The sequence below is a fragment of the Dendrobates tinctorius genome, unplaced genomic scaffold (genome assembly GCF_039654945.1).
Source record: "Dendrobates tinctorius isolate UK_male_01 unplaced genomic scaffold, ASM3965494v1 ptg000007l, whole genome shotgun sequence".
Taxonomy (NCBI): Eukaryota; Metazoa; Chordata; class Amphibia; order Anura; family Dendrobatidae; genus Dendrobates; species Dendrobates tinctorius.
In genome coordinates this window covers 35375222-35398761 of record NW_027361675.1, presented here as the reverse complement: position 1 = coordinate 35398761, position 23540 = coordinate 35375222, and the positions used below count along the sequence as shown (strand labels likewise).

The 23540-nt window shown below is 45.2% G+C and overlaps 1 protein-coding gene across 7 annotated transcripts in view; it reads left to right on the top strand.

The window, feature by feature from the left end:
- BCAS3 (BCAS3 microtubule associated cell migration factor) overlaps positions 1–23540 on the top strand; it is a 1710065-nt gene that overhangs the window by 435767 nt on the left and 1250758 nt on the right. The gene's annotated exons all lie outside the window — the stretch shown is intronic.

The window sequence follows — 23540 nt, the reverse complement described above, 5'->3', positions numbered from 1 at the left end:
GTCATAACATTTGCTAAATTTATTCACTTTGTGCGCCATTTGTTTGAGCAAGAAAATTTACAACAGATTTGATAAATCTGCAAGTAAAGAACCCTGACTTATAAATCTGCAAGTAAAGAACCCTGACTTGCTGTTTTTTTTCTGATAAGCATTCTATTCAGGAGATAATACTTTTTAAGACTCGAAAAACTTTTCACCCTATGATTAGAGTTGAGCGAAACAGGTCGGCCAGATTCATAAGTCGCCGACTTTTACCAAAGTCAGGTTTCGCCGACCGGCACCCGACCATAGTGTGAGTTTCGCCGACCGAAACCCGACCATAGCGTGAAGTCGGCCATGCGGTTGGAAAAACCAGCGCCAAAGTCAGATTTCCCAGAATTCTTACAGGTGCTTTTTTTTCAGCCAATGAGCCAGAATGTACACTGTGGGCCAGGAGATGACATATGAAGTGTCCACCACCATCATAGAGAAGGGCATTGCAGTGATTGGCTTGCTTTGGGGGGCGTCATAGTGTCTATAAAAGCCCCGAACGCCAATCTTAACAGTAGGGAGAGGTTTCTGTTTATCAGTAGGGAGAGAGTTAGGGCTGTGAAGATAGAAGAAGTTCTTATGTGCTTGTGCTGATATCAATTGTGCTGTACAGTTAGTGTGCAGTGACGGGGAGGATTTTCTTGTGTGCAGCAGCGCTGGTTATTAGGCTGCCTGATAGCTGCATTGCGTGTGTACACTGCTGTGCAGACTGCTTTTTACACAGCACTAATACTTTTATTCTTTTTTTCTGCACAGTTACCGACCGTTCATTTTTTCCCACACCGTATAGAGCTGTACGCTCCTCACACGCTGCCGTGTACTGGCTGGTATCACGGACAAATACATGCCTACTATCTGTGTGACTCCGGAAATAAATACGGAGATTTAAATTTTCCCCCACACCATATACAGCAGTACGCTTCTGATACAGTGCCGTATATCTGTTGTTTGTATTATGGTGAAATCCATACTGAGAGAGTGTTTGTTTTTGACTCCGGAAATAAATACAGAGATTTAAATTTTCCCCTACACCGTATACAGCTGTACGCTTCTGATACAGTACCGTATATCTGCTGTTTGTATTACGGTGAAATCCATACTGGGAGAGCGTCTGTGTGTGACTCCGGAAATAAATACGGAGATTTAAATTTTCCCCTACAACGTATACAGCTGTACGCTTCTGATACAGTACAGTATATCTGCTGTTTGTATTACAGTCAAATCCATACTGAGTGAGCGTCTGTGTGACTACGGAAATATATGCTGAGATTTAAATTTTTCCCTACACCGTATACAGCTGTATACTCCTCATACAGTACCATATATCTTCTGGTATTTTTGGTACATTTTCTCAAACATGAGGAAGTATGGTGGAAGAGGCAGTGGACGTGGGCGGGGGGGGGCAGCTGGTACTGATGGTGGTGGTGGTGCATCTGCTGGTTATGCCAAAAGCACAATAGCACCTAAGGCAGGAGGTGTTGAGCCTGCGTCATCGTCTGGCTCCAGAAGGCCTGGAAGGCTCCCTTTTCTGGGAGTAGGTAAACGGCTTTTAAAGCCGGAGCATCAGGAGCAGGTTTTGGCTTACATTGCCGAAACAGCCTCCAGCTCTAACGCCTCCTCTTCTGAAGTTTCAAAAACTGCAAGCACTGAGTCGTCGGTGCAGGCTCCTGGTCAGGAAAAACACCTTTCCTTGTGTCCTTAACCCCCGCCAAAAGTGAAGGATGTGGCCGGCCACACTTCAGATTACTCCATGGAGCTCTTTTCACATACCATGCCTAAGTTATCAAGTGAAATCCTTAATTCCCCAGTCCAAGATGATTATGACATGGAGTGCACTGATGCACAGCCAGTGCTATATGATTCTGCTGGTACTTTCACCCAGAGCACTGCATTGCCCTCGCAGTCTACTGAGCCAGATTATGACCCTGATGAAACTCAGATGCCCCTTCTCACATACTATACCACCTTACACGGTGACACAGAGGAAGGTGCAGATGAAATTGAAGAGGAGGTGATGGATGACCCAGTTGTTGACCCGGATTGGCATCCATTGGGGGAAGAGGGTGCCGCTGGCAATAGCTCAGAAGAGGAGTAGGATCCTCAGCAGGCATCGACATCGCAGCTGCGATTATCTGGCAGGCGCGTAGCAGTCTAAAAACATGTTAAAAAAACAAGAGTTGCAGGACAGCTTGGCCAGATGGTCAAATTAACACAGCGTGCAAGGCCTGAAAATTTTTACCATAGTAGGAAGAGTGCAGTGTGGCACTTTTTTAACCAAAATCCTATTGATGAGGCAAAGTTTATCTGTATGAAGTGCAGAAGGACCTTTAGCCGAGGGAAAAATCTCAGAAATTTGAATACCAGTTGCATGCTTAGACATGTAAACACCATGCACTTGCAAGCGTGGATGGACTACAAAACCTCAGGTAGCACACGTGCACCTGCTCCGACTGAACGCTACATCGCTTCCCCCACTGTAAGACCACCGGTTAGCACACCACCAGCAAGAAATGTTGAGGTGTCGTCGCAAGACCAAAGCAGTCAGTGAATCACAATGTTTTTCCAACAAAAGACTGCATCTAGGCCATCACCACCACCATCACCAACCACCTCTCAGTCCACCATGTCCACCGCTAGTTCCACCATTTGCAGCTCTCAAGTCCAGCTCACCCTAGCAGAGACTCTGAATAGGACAAGAAAGTACTCATCCTCTCATCCGCGTACACTGGCTTTGAACACCTACATTGCCAAACTGATCTCATTAGAGATTAAGCCCTTCCGTTTGGTTGAAAGCACAGCGTTCCGAGAGCTCATTGCCTATGCTGTCCCACACTATGACCTACCCAGTCGGCACTTCTTTTCTGGAAAAGCCATCCCTGCCCTCCACCTGCATGTGGAAGACCGCATTGTCCATGCACTCAAACAATCAGTGAGTGGAAAGGTGCACCTCACAACAGATGCATGGGCCAGTAGGCATGGCCAGGGCCGTTACGTGTCCATCACTGCGCACTGGGTGAATGTGGTGGATGCAGGGTCCACAGGGGACAGCGGCGGTGGGATAGTGCTGCCTAGCCCACGGTGTAGGCAACAGTTAACTGTTAGCGTTCGACCCTCCGCCTCCTCCTCCAGAAGCGAAAGTTTATCGACAGCGCAGTCACACGAGCACTCCATCCGCAGCTGCCAGTGTTGCACACGAGGTGTCCCACTGTCGAACAGCTAGTGGTAAGCCTCAGCAGGCTGTTTTAAAGATGTCTTTGGGCGACACAGACACACCACGTAGGTACTGGCTGACTACTTGCAGCGAGAAACTGAGTCATGGCTGGGCAGTCTGTTTTAAAGATGTCTTTGGGCGACACAGACACACCACGTAGGTACTGGCTGACTACTTGCAGCGAGAAACTGAGTCATGGCTGGGCAGTCTACATCTTGAGCCAGGCAAGGTAGTCAGTGATAACGGATGTAATTTTGTGGCGGCCATATCCCTGGCAAAACTTAAACACATACCTTGCCTCTCTCACACCTTGAACCTGGCGGTGCAGTGCTTCATAAATAATTATCTGGAGTTACCAGCCCTGCTCCATAAGGTGCGAAGACTGTGCTCACACATCTGTCGCTCGCCCGTAGAGTCCAGTTGTATGCAGAGGCTGCAGCGATTGCTCCACTTTCCCAAGCACCGCCTAATCATAGACATTGCAACAAGGTGGAACTCCACCATGCACATGGTTGAGAGGCTGTGCGAACAGAGGCAGGCTGTAATGCATTTGTGGGAGGATACACGGGCAGGCAGTTTGAGGGCAGACATCGAGTTGTCGGGTGTGCAGTGGTCAAAGCTGAAAGACCTCTGTAAAGTCCTTCAGTGTTTTGAGGAATGCACACGGCTGGTAAGCGCAGACGACGCCATCATAAGCATGAGCATCCCACTTATGCGTCTGCTCATGTAAACTTTGATGCACATTAAGGATCAGGCGTCTGCAGCGGAGGAGGAGGAGGGAAGCCTTGATGACAGTCAGGCATTGTCTGCTCAGGGAACTGTCCTGGACGAGGTGTAGGAAGGGGAGGAGAATGAGGGGGGTGATTATTTTGGGGAGGAGGATGCTTCTCAGGGGGCAAGAGAAAATGTTGGCTTGCCAAGCTCAGGTACAGGGTTTGTGCATGACTGGAGAGATGTGGATTTGGCAGAAAGTGCTCCTCCACCCACCACTGGCAGTGCATCATTGACACCTGGAACATTGGCCCACATGTGTGATTATCTCTTGCGGATCCTAAAAAGGGACCCCCGCATTGCCAAAATTATGAAGGATGACGACTACTGGTTGACCAGCATCCTCGATCCACGCTATAAAGGCAAATTACAGAACATCATGCCACAGGAGAACCTAGAGCTAATATTGGCGAACAAACAAGCAACTCTGGTAAACCGTTTGTTAGAGGCAATCCCAGCACACAGCAGCGGTGCAGGTTCTACCCAAGCTGTACTGGGCAACATGGAAGAGGTGTTCGTTGTTGTGAGTTCATTCTCTGGTTCACCAATTGTGAGTTCTCCTTCCAGACTCCCTCTGGTGGTAACAGGAGGTAGTGAGGCTGATTTGATCGGTGAAGATCTACCACCTGGGAATGATGATGATGATGATGATTGGACTTCAGGAGTCTCAGATTGGATTTAAGGCAGCCGACGCCCTATTCAGTTGCTGGTGATCCTTCTGCTTGTCAGGTCTTTGTTCTCAGCTCTGTTCCAGTCAGCTCAAGCTAAGTTTCTCTGTTAATGTTCACACTTGATTTTGTTGGTCTATTCAGTTTTTTGTGGTCAGCCAGCCCCGGCTTGGGCTGTGCTGAATTTCCACTCTTATTTATCTGTGTTTGCCAATTTGCTTTTTGTCCCTTATTTGGCCTCTTTTTGCTCTGTCTCAGAATATTTCAGAGTGCTGATATAGTGGGAGAAGTCTAGCGACTTCAGGGTTATTTTTGCTATCAGAAGTGTTGGACATTATTTTTGTAGGGTTTTTTGTAGATTGCAGACAGTTTCTTTCCTTTCCTCTCCTTTCAAGTTAGTTTGGGCCCCATCGTTTGCTCAGCCTATTTTCCTACCTGTGTTTGTGTTTTCATCTTGTTTCACCGTCAATACATGTGTGGGGGCTGTCTATTACTTTGGGGTCTGCTCTGGGGCAGTTAGTTTTCCCTTTTCTTGCTTTAGGCTTATGTAGTCCTCCGGCCGTGGCGAGGCGTCTAGGTTCATCGTAGGCACGCTCCACGGCTGCTGCTAGTTGTGTGGTAGGATCAGGGATCTGTAATCTGCATAGTTACCAACCTCTCTGGTTTTTCTGGGCTGAGCATGTTTAGGTTTTTTCCTCCTCTGTGACCGATTCATAACAGTTTGTGGTGCACACAGCCGAAGTGGCGTTGGAGACAGGGGTTTCATGACCATGTTGTAGACTGATTTCTCGAGTACCGCTCACACGACTGGTAATACTGAATCAATTGCAACAGACAGGAGACAGCAGTTGTCAACTATGGTTCAAAGTTACCTCTCCTCCCCTATCGATGTTCTCCCTCACAGTTCATTCCTCTTTGACTTTGACTACTGGGCCTGTAAACTGGACACCTGGCCTGAATTGGCACAATATGCCTTACAGGAGCTCGCTTGCCCTGCTGGTAGTGTGCTATCCGAATGAGTCTTCAGTGCTGCTGGAACAATCCTGACAGAAAGAAGGACTCGGCTGACGACCCAAAATGTAGGTGATCTCCCCTTCATTAAAATGAACCATGCCTGGGTTTCAAAGGATTTTGTCCCACCTTCCCCTGATGACATATATGTTGCCAGCAAAATGGCTCGCTTTGTCCTTCTCTTCCTCCGACTTCTCCAATTCCTCCATTTGCAGCTGCTGAACCTCCAGCCTACACCTCAACATATGCCAGTTTTTCCACCTCCCTAACTGGGCGTTACTATTGTTATAAAGTAAATTAAGGTTGACAAGCTTAAGCAATAAGAATTGATGTCGTTGCCATTGAAATGGGCACTGTAGGTGTGTTTACTGTCCTCCACTCACTGCCGACTTTTATTCCCCATTGACTTGCATTGGGGTCGGGTCGGGTTTCGGTCGAAACTCTGACTTTTTCCGATAGTTGGCCGATTTCGTTCGACTCGACTTTTCGTAAAGTCGGGTGGTCCGAAACCCGACTCGACCCTCCCGGAGGCAAAGTTGCTCATCTCTACCTATGATGTTCACTTGTTTTTTAACTACTTATTTACTGTACTATGCAATTGAAGGGTATCGATGAGTTAACATGGCTGCCCAAGGCCTGTGGAGATGGCCCCCATAGCTGCCATTTTGGTGGTCCCGTGCAGACTACTGATAGAAGACCATGATTTATGCGGTATACTGAAATATTGTAGTAAACAAAACACATACAAAGGGAAGGAAAAAAATGAAAGTGCAAAAAAATAAAAAGTGCCCGCGAATAAAGGGGTTTATATATACAGTGGGGCAAAAAAGTATTTAGTCAGTCAGCAATAGTGCAAGTTCCACCACTTAAAAAGATGAGAGGCGTCTGTAATTTACATCATAGGTAGACCTCAACTATGGGAGACAAACTGAGAAAAAAAAATCCAGAAAATCACATTGTCTGCTTTTTTTTCATTTTATTTGCATATTATGGTGGAAAATAAGTATTTGGTCAGAAACAAAATTTCATCTCAATACTTTGTGATATATCCTTTGTTGGCAATGACAGAGGTCAAACGTTTTCTGTAAGCCTTCACAAGGTTGCCACACACTGTTGTTGGTATGTTGGCCCATTCCTCCATGCAGATCTCCTCTAGAGCTGTGATGTTTTTGGCTTTTCGCTTGGCAACACGGACTTTCAACTCCCTCCAAAGGTTTTCTATAGGGTTGAGATCTGGAGACTGGCTAGGCCACTCCAGGACCTTGAAATGCTTCTTACGAAGCCACTCCTTCGTTGCCCTGGCGGTGTGCTTTGGATCATTGTCATGTTGAAAGACCCAGCCACGTTTCATCTTCAATGCCCTTGCTGATGGAAGGAGGTTTGCACTCAAAATCTCACGATACATGGCCCCATTCATTCTTTCATGTACCCGGATCAGTCGTCCTGGCCCCTTTGCAGAGAAACAGCCCCAAAGCATGATGTTTCCACCACCATGCTTTACAGTAGGTATGGTGTTTGATGGATGCAACTCAGTATTCTTTTTCCTCCAAACACGACAAGTTGTGTTTCTACCAAACAGTTCCAGTTTGGTTTCATCAGACCATAGGACATTCTCCCAAAACTCCTCTGGATCATCCAAATGCTCTCTAGCAAACTTCAGACGGGCCCGGACATGTACAGGCTTAAGCAGTGGGACACGTCTGGCACTGCAGGATCTGAGTCCATGGTGGCGTAGTTCGTTACTTATGGTAGGCCTTGTTACATTGGTCCCAGCTCTCTGCAGTTCATTCACTAGGTCCCCCCCCGTGGTTCTGGGATTTTTGCTCACCGTTCTTGTGATCATTCTGACCCCACGGGGTGGGATTTTGCGTGGAGCACCAGATCGAGGGAGATTATCAGTGGTCTTGTATGTCTTCCATTTTCTAATTATTGCTCCCACAGTTGATTTCTTCACTCCAAGCTGGTTGGCTATTGCAGATTCAGTCTTCCCAGCCTGGTGCAGGGCTACAATTTTGTTTCTGGTGTCCTTTGACAGCTCTTTTGTCTTCACCATAGTGGAGTTTGGAGTCAGACTGTTTGAGGGTGTGCACAGGTGTCTTTTTATACTGATAACAAGTTTAAACAGGTGCCATTACTACAGGTAATGAGTGGAGGAAAGAGGAGACTCTTAAAGAAGAAGTTGCAGGTCTGTGAGAGCCAGAAATCTTGATTGCTTGTTTCTGACCAAATACTTATTTTCCACCATAATATGCAAATAAAATGAAAAAAAAAACAGACAATGTGATTTTCTGGATTTTTTTTTCTCAGTTTGTCTCCCATAGTTGAGGTCTACCTATGATGTAAATTACAGACGCCTCTCATCTTTTTAAGTGGTGGAACTTGCACTATTGCTGACTGACTAAATACTTTTTTTCCCCACTGTAACATGTCTGCGTTGTTAATCATATGGCTGTAACCTGTTAACCTGGGCAACCATATTTGGATTATTTTAATACAATCTCATTCTGATTAGTAGTAGAGGGTATAACTTTTTTTTACTCTTTTAATAAAATTACCGTATTTTTGATTATTATTAATGTAATGTGTAATTTATTTTTAAGCAATTTTCAAAGTTACCTCCAGGGGGCAGCATATATTAAGTAGTTTAATGTACTAATTTTACAAGTAAAAGTTACACATTCTGTAATTCAAATTGTTTAAACTTGTGCCAAAGTATGGCTACATTATGCAATGCCATTTCTAAATTAATTGTTAGATATTTTCCTTTATAAAATAAAGTTACAGCTTTCAACAGCACTTTGGAGATTTTACACTGAAATGTTTACCACAGCTTATTTACGGATCATTATCCCTTTTTCCAGTGACCCGGCAGTGCCCTGGCGTCATGGAAGGCAGACACCCAGCACTGATTACCCTTATGTGGTGTATTACAATCTGAAATTCAGTCCTATGGGACCTCATGCCTTTTACCCCATTATCGCTCTGAGCATTAGTCTGCTTGCTACATTTGAGTTTTTATATGGATTTTTACTCTGATTTTACATTTTTCACTTCTAATTCTATTACAGTGACACAGTTATCTAACAAAATGGCATAAAGAATTGATGTAGGTAGACTGTCTGTATTTATGTCAGTGAGCAATGTGTACTTTATCTCATTTCTCTTTTATTGTGCTACTTAAAAATATACTGACACATTTCTATTGATCTGTATAATAATAATTATCTCATTGTGCAGTCACATACCAGAATTATGCAGATGAGCAGTAGCTTGGGTGCTATACTGGCACTGTAATGTATACAATCAGTTTAAATACTTGACAGATGCCTTTTATTCAGTTAGCAATGAATGAATGACGTCCAGCAGTGTGTATTTTAATATTCTGCCAGAAAGAAACCATGATGAGTAAACACATATACGTGTGTTTTTGCACTTTATTGCAATGATTTTAGTTTAGAAGTTTTTATACATGTTGCATATGTTATTATTGTCCACGGGAGAGTGAGCAGATTTTTTTTATATAAACTTTTTTGATTTTTAATTAAAAAGCACCTACACTCTCACAAGAATTTTATATGCTGTAAAAACTTAGAGTTGTCCAGATTTGAGGTATAAGTCTGCAGTCACTCTATGTGTCTGCAGACTTGTGAATCCTCACATCACATTCATTGTGCATGTCCGCTCTCGCTCATTACATGTGGATTGAGTAAGTCGCATACTTGCGGTCGTGTGCCCACCTGCTCCCTGTGGCAGCGCATTGAATGACTGCAGACTTATAGTTAAGGCCAGACAACCCCTATAACCTGTAGATTGTGGGAGGCCAGGTCTTGAGATCCGCTCGAATTGCTCAAAAGACTATTCAGTAGTGCTCACTACAGTAAAGGCTGTAAAGGCTGATTTTGTGACGCAACAGCGATCTCACCAGGGAGATCGCTGCGTGTGACTGGGATCAGCGACCGACCCCCCTGCCGGTTATCGCTGATCATGCTCGATCGGCCTGGGCCATTTTTTGATCGCTGGTCTCCCGCTGGCCAGTGCACATCACTGCGTGTGGCAGCGGGAGCCAACGATCGGCGAGGCTCCCAGCACTCTAAGCAGGCGCTGGGAGCTGGTCTCTAAGGTAAATATTGGGTTACTAAGCGGTGGGCGTCACTTAGTTACCCCATGTGTACCTTAGAAACCTGCATTCTGGCAGCTCCCGGCACGAGCACACAGGTTTCTAAGGTACACATCGGGTAACTAAGTGACGCGCGCCGCTTAGTAACCCGATATTTACCTTAGAGACCAGCGTCCTCGCTGGTCGTATCGTTGTCAGGATCGCTGGTGCATCTTTATGTGTGATGGGGCCTTAAGCAGACGCACTGAGCTCCTGAATAAACGCATGCGCAGATCAGTGTATAGACTTGTCGACTTTCTATCTCTAGCTAGAAACTGAAGGGGAGGCCTGCATTTCTCATCAGCTTTTTTTTTAACCTAATAAAATTACTCTACTTAGAGCATACTGCCAAATTTGAAGGAAGTCTGTAAAGGGCTATTCTCAAGTTTGAAAGTTATCACTTATCGTAAGGATAACTTCCAAATCAATGAGGGGCAAAATGCTGGGGCTTCCGAGAACTGGTAATCTGAAGAGCCCAAGCTAAATGGAGCAGAGGTCGATCATGAGCACTACCTTTTCATACATTGCAATGAGACCACCGGAGATTGCCAAGCACTACGCTTGACTGGTCTTCAGCACTCCCATTAGAATGAAAGTATCAGTACTGCACATGATCAACCTCCTCTCATTCATCTTGGCTCCTCAAGGATATGACTTCACTGCTAGGAATCCCCATGTCACAAACTCAGACTAGCTTTCATTTACAACTGCTGATAATAGTTTACAATGGGTAATGACAGAAGGAGAACCATGAAGACAACTGCTGATAATGGTTTACAATGGGTAATGACAGAAGGAGAACCATGAAGTGTAGTCAGACAGACCAAGGGCAGGAAACTGATAGGAACAAAGTCATGGTCCAAGTTGAGTCAATAAATGCATAGACAGTTCAAAAATTAACGTGACAGAACCCAGAAATTTTCAAACTTATTGCTCAGGAATTTGATGAAGGATCCCAAAAGTATACAGGGTTTGGCTGGTGATAATGCACTGGCCGTTTAGAAGACCATATGTCAGCACATGCCCTATGTATGCTAAGGAAGCAATTAGAAGTGCAAAGGGTTTAAAATCAATTCAATGAATAAAGCTTATACTAACCTGATTAAGTTGTGATCACACAACATTAGAAAAGCATGTAATCCCACCTGAACTAGGTCCATGTGTCCAGAGACCAAGTTAGATAGTGTAGAAGGAAAGAATGTGGAGAATCCATGCTGCTGGAAGAATTAAGTCATCTAATCATTTATGCTGCACAAAGAACCGCGTAAAAAATAAATAAAACCAATTCTTCACTTTATGTAATTTTGTTAATTTTGCCTACCGAGCATTAAAGCCCGGCCCACATTTATCCTGCAGTCTGAGCTGACCGCTTGCACCTGGGTTTCCATTTAAATCTCTGAAATATGTGACTCATATGGAACCTCCGGCAGAAGATTCTCTATAATGAGGCAGATAAAGTAACTGTGGACGCCATAGGTCCTGTAATCCGGCTTTGTCTGTCTTTTTAGGCAAGCATAAAAGCCCGGTCAATAACAGTTTTGCTCACTTCTAAAAAGGACAACGCCGAACAGAGGCCAAACAGAATCCAGAGTAACTCTCTTGCCTCATCATAGTGAATGGATCCCTCAGGGGTTTCATGTCATGCCCAAAGTAAGTGCTCAGTGTAGAGCGCCAGATAAATGTGATCCTAAATGTTATGTAAAATGTTCCCAATAAAAGCTTCAACTCCACAAAAATGGCAAGTCTCCACTCAGGTCCATCATCTGTGAAGAGGAATATATGGGAAATTAACAGATGATGGACCTGAGTGAGGACTTGCCATTTTTGAGCTAATTATGGTATACTAAATCCACTGTACAAGCATAGCATTGCAGGGGACTGCTCCTAGCACTAAACAGCAGTGTTCAATCCCACAATAGACAGTGGGTGGAAATTGGAAATTAGTACATTTGACCTAACTCAGGGGAGATGTTTTCTGCCAAAATCATATTAATGGTTCCACAAAGGGACCACAAAATTTAATTCCATTATTAGCTCAGGACAATTACTTATTTAATGACCACACAGACACCATGATTTTAAACAGGACTCTTTATTAAGCAAGTTGGAATAAAAGTTATATTTTAATTTAATTATAGAATCTTTAGTTAGGGTCTATTTGCCTGCTGGCAATTTGTAAATAATTCTATAAAACCCTACACCGATTCTTTTGAACAGTTGAGGAGTGCTAAATGTGGTTTAGACACACTGGGGCTCAGAAGGGAGGGGTGCATTTGAATTTGGGAGCACAGAATTTGCGGAATTTCTTTTTTCAGTTTCCAGAGCCATTTTGCTACCAGTATCTGTTTAGTGCTAGGAGCAGTCCACTACAATGTTATGTTCGTACGGTGGATTTAGTACAATTAGCTCAAGCTTATTATTTCCACTGACAGAAAACCACAGCTAATATGAAGTCCTCATGATTTATTTGCTTATTATTCCATTGGTATATCTCATAGCATGATGTGGCCGCAAACCACTATTAATGCTTATAATTGTCACTACAGACTATATTACTTGGTGTACATTTTAGACCAAACTAAGCCAACTAATAGTCATTGTTGTCTTTAGGCCCTTTTACATTTAGCGATGCACCAGCGATCCCGACCACGATACGACCCGGTCAGGATCGCTGGTGCATCGATATATGATCGCTAGTGAGCTGCCACACAGGCAGATCTCACAGCGATGCAGCAGCGATACAGCGGACGATACTTACCTTTCAGACGCGGCGATCCTGAGGTCCTCCCGCCCGCCTCCACGCGTCGCTCGTCGCCACCACAGGAAGCGCCCAACGAGAAATGGAGCTGCGCGATCAACAAAAGACAGTCGGAGATAAGTATCACACATCACCAAATCGGTGATGCTTTAGCGATATTGCTAGCGATATCGCTATGTGTAAAACCCCCTTTAGACTTGGCACTCTAAAGATGCTCCAAATAAATCAAAAAACATATATCACTTAATTTGGTGAATATTAAGACTGTCTAATCTAAGTTTGTAGTCTCTAAAACTTTGACAGCATTAGTAAATCTTCCCCAGTTTGTCTCTGGTTTGTCCCTTTGTGGGAGACCCCTTTTTCACTTCAGTGCCCCTTTTAAAAACGAACAGCTGATTTGAAGGATAGGCTGTCAAGCAATAGCTAATTGTTTGCCGGTTTCATATGACACTACAATGTGATTTGATGTGCCGAGAATAGGAGCAACATCGCAGGAATGGCACCACAGTAGCAGGTGAGTATCAGTTGCTTTATTTTATAATGCTCAGAGCTGCTGAGATCACTGATTAGCTGCCACACTGTCAACTTGATGTCAGTACAGCTGCCAACATCTGATACCGCGAGCAGTGGCACAGACTCAGAAATAGAACCAGGGGGAGACCACAATATTTAATGCTCAGGCGCAATATTTAAAATAGGAGGCAAGTCACTGAAGGTTCAATGATTTGCCATTTAAGCCCAGAATGATGATGATTAGGTCAGCGCACCCATCCACAGGCCTGCTCCGGAACATGAGCATCTCAGTAACTAAAAACTACAAACACAGATTAAACAAGAACGACAAAATGGATTTCTTCAAACCAGGTATCATTTTAATCAGTGTAACTACCAACCTGACAATGCCTGTAGTTTACTTAGCAAATTCCTGATGACAGGTTTGCCAAAAGCCATTCAGAGGTGGGTTTGCTGGTGTGTTTTGGATCATTGTCCTGCTGCATAACCAAAGTGCGCTTCAGCTTGAGGTCATGAACAGATGGCTAGACATTCTCTTTCAGAATTTTTTATTTGACCGCAGAATTCATGGTTTCATTTACCACAGGAAATCTTCCAGGTCCTGAAGCAGCAAAACAGCCCCAGACCATCACACTATCACCACCATATTTTACTGTTGGAATGATGTTCATTATCTGAAACGTGTTGCTTTCACAGAAGATGTAATGGAAAATGTTATAGGGTCATTTTGGTTGTCCAGCCACTCCTGAGAAAGTTCACCACTGTTCCATGTTTTCGCCATTTGCGGATAATGACTCTGTGTGGTTCAATGAAGTCACAAAGCTTTAGAAATTACTTTATAACCTTTTCCAGACTGATAGATCTCAATTACCTTGTTTCTCATTTGTTTCAAAATTTCTTTGGGTCACAGCATATCATCTAGATTTTGAGGACCTTTTGGTCTACTTCGCTTTGTCAGGCATGTCCTATTAAATTGATTTCTTGATTGAGAAGAAGTGTAGCAGTAAACAGGCATGCGTGTGGCTAGGGAATTTGAACTCCGCTTCCCAACTATGTTATAAACCACAGTAATTTTATGTTTTGAGGAGGGGGCAATCACTTTTTCTTACAGGGCTCTGTAGGTTTGGATTTCTTTTTCACTCAGTAATAAATGTCTTCATTTAAAAACTGCATTTTGTGTCTACTTTTGTTATCTTTGTCTAATATTTAAATTTGTTTGGTGATCTGAAATATTTACATGTGACAATAATGCAAAGACTAGCAAATCAGGAAGGGGGCAAACACTTTTCCAATTGTAATGTAGTGGACCACTCTTTTAAAGTGGCAGCATGAATTCCTTTGCTCCACTTACCCACTTACAGTGTTTGAAATGAAAAGGCTCCCTACTAAACTTATATTATTAGCAATAATTAGCTTGTTATCAAGTTATCTTTATAAGGTATTCAGCACTTATTTTATTAAGTATAAACAATATATATCATTTTCCAGTCCGACCAAATGTTAAGCCCTATGTACCGTTTTAGCAGATTTAAATTGTTTTATTACACATACATTTCTTTTCTTCAGTAAGGTTTTGTGGTGTATAGCATCCTTTTTTCTATGATCAAAGCAAACATTAAGATGTCTTATTTGGTTGTGTTGCAATATTTGACCCCCACAACGATAGCTGCTTTGGAAAGCAGATTGCTGCCACAGGTCAGCTATAAAAGTGTAGATACTATGGGTGCTAGCAGAGGACCACCTTGTAAATGTCAAGAGATCAGGAGGACTTGTTCAGGCAGACCTTTATATAGTATTCTTAGGTTACAACCTAGTAATGCAGCTCTCTGCTGTTTTTATTGACTTCCCCAAGCCTGTAAATTAGTGCATTTCTCTAATGAGAGCTATTGTTTGTAATAGCAGTGCCTCTGATATATTCCTTTTAAAACCTTTTTTCCCCTGACATTTTATGATTTTGACAGAGGATGGATATACAGCAAACCTAAATGCTTAGGAATCACAAAGGACACTTTAGTTATTAATCACTATTAAAAAACCCTGATATCATGTGGCATAGAGATAAACCTTTATTGTGGCAATGATATTGTGATGATGAAACTTTCATCTAAGTATTTTTTTTTTTCACAGTGGAAAAACTAAATTTCAGATTGCAGTCCTCCAAATGCAGCAGATCACGCAGCATCCTGTTGTGCAAAACCCCCTTTTTCTAACAGGAAAAGTATATCTTTTTAAAGTGTTAGCCAGTAGATAGAAAAATAATCAAAATTGAGAGTTTTCAATGGTTGATACCGTTTAATGGCTACCTAATAATTTATAAGAAGCTTACAAGACTACTCAGGTCTCTTCATCAAACTCAGTATAACACAAAATCTGAAGTCACATAATGTCATGGAATGCCTAGGTTACTTTAGGCAAAAACCCCGGGACCCCTGTGATGTCCCTCAGACTAGGGGAACCCTGTCTGTCCCTCTACCCAGGGTTTACACTGAAGGTGTGCCTGCCTGAGCCTCCACCCTGTCCCCTGTCCAGCCCTAAGCTGAACCCACCTCCCTCCACCCAGTGAGGGGACCAGACACCAGACCCCACAAATACGTATGGACAGGGGTAAAAGAAAACACCACACAGTAAATACACAAGGGAATACAATAATGTGCAAGGGCAACCAAATATATATATATAACAGATTGGAGAAAGAACCACTGAGGGATATACTGCACCAGATATCAGACGCTCCAACACCACCACTGCTGACCGGTATTGCTAGCACTAGGCTAAAGCTATAGTCGGCGACGCCCATAGTCAGGACGAACTATTTAAAGACCTAGGGCGTGGCCCAGCCCTCAGCCAGCATGACAACCTGGTTAACCCTATCCCGACTGGAACAGAATACCCAACAGGGTATTACCGCTGTCTGCCGGACACCCTGGTGTCAACAGTGTCCGACATGACAGTACCCCGCCTTCTACGAGGGACCTCCGGAACCTCACCATGTCGAGGACCTGGCTTGTCCGGATGGCGACGATGTAACATAGTAACCAGTCGATCAGCATGAATGTCAGAGGCCGGCACCCATGTCCTCTCCTCAGGACCATAGCCACGCCAGTGGACCAGGTACTGTATAGTGCGACGCACAACCCTAGAGTCCACCACTTTGGACACCTCAAATTCCAACGCGCCATCCACCAAGACGGGAGGTGGTGGCCCGGGGGAACCATCCACCAAACCCACGACCTTCTTTAGCAATGCTTTGTGAAATACATTATGAATCTTATACACAGCCGGCAACTCCAAACGAAATGCCACGGGGTTGATCACTGCGGAGATTCTAAATGGGCCAATGAACCTGGGACCCAACTTAAGTGACGGTATCTTGAGCTTAATGTTCCTAGTAGATAACCACACCCAATCACCCACACACAGGTCCGGACCTGGCACACGTCTGCAGTCAGCCACCCGTTTGTACCTGGAACCCACCTTCAACAAGCGCTGCTTGACTCTCCTCCAAACAGACGACAATTGAGCTCCCAACTGGTCCTCCTCAGGGACGCCAACTGAGCACCCCTGACGCAAGGTGCAAAATTGAGGATGTTGACCATACACACAAAAAAAAGGAGATTCCCCAGACGATTCCTGGCAATGGTTGTTTATTGCGAATTCTGCCAGAGGAAGAAACGCTGACCACTCTTCCTGATTGTCGGAAATAAAGCAGCGCAAGTATTGCTCCAGGTTTTGGTTCATCCGCTCAGTCTGTCCATTCGACTGAGGGTGGAAAGCCGATGAATGAGATAATTTGATTCCAAGGCGAGAACAAAAAGCTCTCCAAAACTTTGCCACAAACTGCGTACCTCGATCAGACACAATGTCAGACGGGACACCATGAAGTCTGACCACCTCGCGAATAAATATCTGAGCAAGAGTCTTAGCATTGGGCAAAGACGGTAAAGCAACGAAATGTGACATTTTTGAGAACCTATCAACAATTACCAAAATGACCGAGTTCCCTGCCGAGGCGGGCAAGTCAGTAATAAAATCCATGGAAATCTCAGTCCATGGCTTACTGGGCACCCCGAGAGGCTGCAAGCTACCAGCGGGATGGGAACGAGGAGTCTTGGCCCGTGCGCACGTGTTACAGGCAGCCACATATGAGGCCACATCCTGCCGGATTTTAGGCCACCAAAAACGACGCGATACCAGTTCCAGAGTGCTCTTAACCCCTGGATGACCTGCCAGTACCGTGTCGTGATGTTCGCCCAACACTCTAGAGCGTAGATGTAGCGGCACAAAAGATTTATTAGCAGGCAACCCCGGCGGTACCACCTCCTGAGCCTCCGCAATCTCTGCCTCAATCTCTCTCGTGATGGCAGATACCACCACACCCTTTTGGAGAATAGGCACCGGCTCTCCACCAGGAAAACACCTGGATAAAGCGTCTGCCTTAACATTCTTCGACCCAGGGCGATAGGTAACAATGAAGTTGAACCGGGTGAAGAATAATGCCCAGCGAGCCTGTCTGGAGGACAGGCGCTTAGCAGATTCTAAATAAAGCAAATTCTTATGGTCGGTTATCACAGTAATCTGATGAACAGCCCCCTCCAAGAAGTGTCGCCACTCCTCAAATGCCAATTTGATGGCCAATAGTTCCCTGTTGCCAATATCATAATTACGCTCCGCAGGCGACAGCTTCTTGGAGAAGAAGGCACACGGATGCAACTTGGCCCAAGAAGGGCCCTGAGACAGTACAGCCCCCACTCCAACCTCCGACGCATCCACCTCCACGACAAACGGTAAGGAGACATCGGGCTGCACCAGAATGGGCGCTGAGGCAAAACTATTCTTGAGGAATTCAAACGCCTGTACCGCAGGCTCAGACCAGTCAGAAAAGTCGGTACCCTTCTTAGTCATGTCAGTCAGTGGTTTGGCAATCATAGAGAAGTTCTTAATAAATTTCCTATAGTAATTGGAGAAGCCAAGAAATCGCTGAAGCGCCTTAAGATTATCAGGCCGATCCCAATGTAGTACCGCCTGCACCTTTGCGGTGTCCATCTTAAAACCTGAGGCGGAGATTATATAACCCAAGAACGGTAGCTCCTGTACGAAAAACACACATTTTTCAAGCTTGACATAGAGCCTGTTCTCTCTGAGCAACTGCAGAACCTGTCTAACATGCTCTATATGTGTATCATGGTCGCGAGAGAAAATGAGGATGTCGTCAAGATAAATTATAACGAACCTCCCCAACAACTGAGAGAAGACATCATTAATGAAGTGTTGAAAGACCGCCGGTGCCATAGTCAACCCAAACGGCATTACCAAACTCTCAAAGTGACCCTCAGGGGTATTGAACGCTGTCTTCCACTCATCCCCCTGACGGACTCTTATAAGATTGTACGCCCCCCTGAGGTCCAGTTTGGAGAACCACCTGGCACCAACCACTTGGTTGAATAAATCGGGTATAAGTGGCATAGGGTAAGGATCACGGACCGTAATCTGTTTGAGTTCTCTGAAATCCAGACACGGGCGTAAACCGCCATCCTTCTTTTTAACAAAGAAGAAGCCAGCAGCCAGAGGAGAAGAGGAAGGTCTAATATGACCCTTGCTCAGGCTATCCGCAATGTATTCCTTGAGAGCTAGCCTCTCGGGACCTGAGATATTAAACATTCTAGCTTTAGGTAACTTAGCCCCTGGTTTCAACCTAATAGCACAGTCATAGGGGCGATGCGGTGGTAGTTCCGAACAACCCTTCTCAGAAAATACATCCGCATAATCCAGCAACGGCTCCGGGATACTGGGGGTCAAAGCGGAAATACATGTAGCCAGGCACCTCTCCTGACACTCCCTGCTCCACTGAATTATGTCCTGGGTCTTCCAATCAATAACAGGATTATGCATTGACAACCATGGAAAGCCCAGAACCATCTGAGCCGGTAAGTTACTAAGCACCTTACAAGTTACCCGCTCTGAGTGTAATACTCCGATGTGGAGTTGTATATCCAACACACACTCTGTGATCTCCCCTTGAGACAACGGGGAAGCATTGATGGTAACAACCCGGATGGGGTTCGGCAATTTCTCCACCGGAAATCCCGCTGTATGCGCGAACCTCTCATCAATGAGATTGGCAGCTGAGCCACTATCAATAAATACTGTAATAGAGAGCATTTGCCCCCCAAGTACCACCCTAGCAGGGAGCATACACTGGGAAACCATGACGGAGGATACACAAAGGCTCAGACTAGACTCCTCCAAACCCTCTGAGCCTATCAGTTTTCCGCCGGCGCGCCCTTCTTAGGTACCAGGGGGCAAGCGTTAATAAAATGTCCTCCTTTGCCACAAAAAAAACAGAGCCCCTGCCTTCTGTGCCAAGGACGTTTAGGCTTGTTACTCGGTGACTGTGCTATACCAGCGATCTGCATGGGTTCCACGGATTCACCCGCGGCAACCTCACCGACCACTCCCCCACCTCCCGGAGGCAACGAAACCAGCGCCCCCTGACGGAGACGTCGGTCTATGCGTACTACAAGTGCCATCGCAGCCTCCAGAGAGGCGGGAGTCTCGTACATTAGGACAGTCTGTTTAACCCTTCCAGAAACCCCATGCAAAAATTGACTTCTAAGCGCAGGGTCATTCCACTGCGTGTCCACCGCCCAGCGCCGGAATTCCGTGCAGTAATCCTCAGCTGGTCGATCACCCTGTAGCAGTGAGCGTATCTTAGACTCTGCTAAGTTTAATCCATCTGGATCGTCATAGATCAAACCCAGAGCAGAGAAAAAAAAATCTACAGATTCAAATGCCGGTGAGTCTGAAGGGAGTGAAAAGGCCCAGGCCTGTGGGTCACCACTCAGCAAAGAAATCACCAAGCCCACACGTTGAGCCTCATTACCTGAGGAATGTGGACGCATACGGAAATACAATTTGCATGATTCACGAAACACCGTGAACTTACCACGATCACCAGCAAATCGTTCAGGAAGGGGAAACTTGGGCTCAGCTGCCCTGGCTGCAGCCTCAGCAGGTACTGCAGGAGCTGACAGGCCTTGTTGCTGGACCGCCCCCCTGAGTTCAGTGACCTGTATGGATAGAGCCTCCAGCTGCTTGGTTAGGGAAAGTATAGGATCCATAGTAAGTAACCCCTATATTCCTTTTTTTTTTTTTTTTTTTTCTTCACTTTATTATTTGGGCCGACTATAATGTCATGGAATGCCTAGGTTACTTTAGGCAAAAACCCCGGGACCCCTGTGATGTCCCTCAGACTAGGGGAACCCTGTCTGTCCCTCTACCCAGGGTATACACTGAAGGTGTGCCTGCCTGAGCCTCCACCCTGTCCCTGTCTCCTGTCCAGCCCTAAGCTGAACCCACCACCCTCCACCCAGTGAGGGGACCAGACACCAGACCCCACAAATACGTATGGACAGGGGTAAAAGAAAACACCACACAGTAAATACACAAGGGAATACAATAATGTGCAAGGGCAACCAAATATATATATAACAGATTGGAGAAAGAACCACTGAGGGATATACTGCACCAGATATCAGACGCTCCAACACCACCACTGCTGACCGGTATTGCTAGCACTAGGCTAAAGCTATAGTCGGCGACGCCCATAGTCAGGACGAACTATTTAAAGACCTAGGGCGTGGCCCAGCCCTCAGCCAGCATGACAACCTGGTTAACCCTATCCCGACTGGAACAGAATACCCAACAGGGTATTACCGCTGTCTGCCGGACACCCTGGTGTGAACAGTGTCCGACATGACACATTTATATTCAACAGGACATATGAACATATGAGTAGTGCAGCAAATATTTATTGCATAATTCTGTGTCCTGTTGTGTATAAATATGTGACTCTTTAGATTTTGTGTTATACTGAGCTCGATGAAGAGACCTGAGTAGTCTGGGAAGCTTGTTATATGTCATCTTTTCAGTTAGCCATTAAAAGGTATCAACCACTGAGGACTCTCCATTTTGATAATTTTTATAAGGCTAGTCAGTATTAGGGCTCATAAAAGTTTTTCTTGTACGTGTACAATCCATGTTTTGCATAGTTAGTACTCATACCTAAGGTAGTCCATGGGGCTGTTCACATGTCAGATTTTTCCTCAGACCGAGTGGTCTATTTGAAAAAAACGGAAACTTGTCTGATTTTGATTTGAGGGTCAGATAAAAATCAGCAATGCAAGTCTATGAGTCCGTAAAAAAAGTCATAACACACTCTGATAACATTTGATTGCTCTCCGATTTTCAAGGACTGTTACAAAGGAGAAGGTGGAGAAATTTTTATTCTCCATGTATGAGAAAAACATATGACACTCAGACCACAGTCTGATCAAAGTCTGTTCAAAATTGAGAGCCAGAAATGCGTAAGAATGTAACTTGATTTTATCTAATTGTGGATATATCTGCTTTTTAATGGTGTGAAATAAAGAAGACTTCATTTTGATACATCCAGCTGTGTGATCCGACAACCTTCTTTCTCTGTTCAAAATTATTGGACCATTTTTCTCGTATAATGAATGTGCCTTAGGCCGGGGTCAGACTTGCGAGGGCAATGCGAGAAACTTGTGCGAGTCTCTCACATCAATACCCGTAACTGCCGCCGCCACTTGGATTGGAGCATTCAGCTGCATAGAAGTACATTCAGAGCACACTCCGGTCCCGAGTCCTGGCGGCACTGCCGGGTATTGATGCGAGTTTCTCGCATTACATCTGCAAATGTGACCCCGGCCTTAGTTAGAGAATCCATAGATATTTGTGCTCCTCAAATAAGCAGCCACAGATGTGGTTACCAGCTTAACCCAATAGGGATGGATCAGTGATAGATGATTAGAGATGAGTGGGACCCAGAGGCGTAGCTAGGGTTTTGCTTTAGGGGGGCGAAACTTCTGAGTGGGCCCCTAACTAGGTAACTTTGATTACAACTCGGTGACGCACCCTAATAGTGGATGTAGAAGATGACAGCACTGTTACTGAAAATAATCCCAATATAAAGACCAACATGGATATTACATGGTCAGTGGTAAATACCAGTCCTACAAAACATACAAGTGATTACTGCACTTACAGATAGTGCCTTACCGCTGACGTTCTTTCTGATGGAATCGTTCACTTTTCACGTCTTTTCCATCTGAAATGACAACTTCTGCAGCCACGACTCGGCTACAGAGAATACAGCAAAGACATGTTTCACTTCTCACATTCCATCCCCATCACCATCTATCCCCAACCTGCACAAACTCCTCATCCTGCTGCTACCCCAATACTGAGCCGCTGCTGCCGTATGTGTCCCTATTACTGCACCTGATACCCCAATACTGAGCCGCTGCTGCCATATGTGTCCCTATTACTGCACCTGATACCCCAATACTGAGCCGCTGCTGCCGTATGTGTCCCTATTACTGCACCTGATACCCAATACTGAGCCGCTGCTGCTGTATGTGTCCCTATTACTGCACCTGATACCCCAATGCTGAGCCACTGCTGCCGTATGTGTCCCTATTACTGCACCTGATACCCCAATGCTGAGCCGCTGCTGCCATGTGTCCCTATTACTGCACCTGATACCCCAATACTGAGCAGCTGCTGCTATGTGTCCCTATTACTTCACCTGATACCCAATACTGAGCCGCTGCTGCTGTATGTGTCCCTATTACTGCACCCGATACCCCAATGCTGAGCCACTGCTGCCGTATGTGTCCCTATTACTGCACCTGATACCCCAATGCTGAGCCGCTGCTGCCATGTGTCCCTATTACTGCACCTGATACCCCAATTCCGAGCCGCTGCTGCTATGTGTCCCTATTACTGCACCTGATACCCCAATACTGAGCTGCTGCTGCCGTATGTTTCCCTATTACTGCACCTGATACCCCAATACTGAGCCTCTGCTGCCGTATTTGTCCCTATTACTGCACCCGATACCCCAATGCTGAGCCACTGCTGCCGTATGTGTCCCTATTACTGCACCTGATACCCCAATGCTGAGCCGCTGCTGCAATGTGTCCCTATTACTGCACCTGATACCCCAATACTGAGCAGCTGCAGCTGTATGTGTCCCTATTACTGCACCTACTGTGCGGTTCTGTGTGACCTCTAAATTCTAAAGCATCCCTCTATAATATAGTAATGCCAGGTGCAATTGCCCTCGAAAACAGTGCCCACTTATTGTCTCCTAGAATGTAATATTGCCCTCTGTGTGCCCCGTTTGACAGTCACTGTAACCTGAGTTCCCCTGTAACAATAAGTGCCCACTTTACATTTATTAATGTCCTGAGTCCCCCCTGTACAGCTCCCCTATACACAGTAATATGCCCCCTCACTGTATATATACTGACCCCTTAGTATCCCCCAATGATGGCTCCAACACTGTATGATGGCCCCCTCAATAATCTCCACATTGTATGATGGGCCCCTAGATAGCCT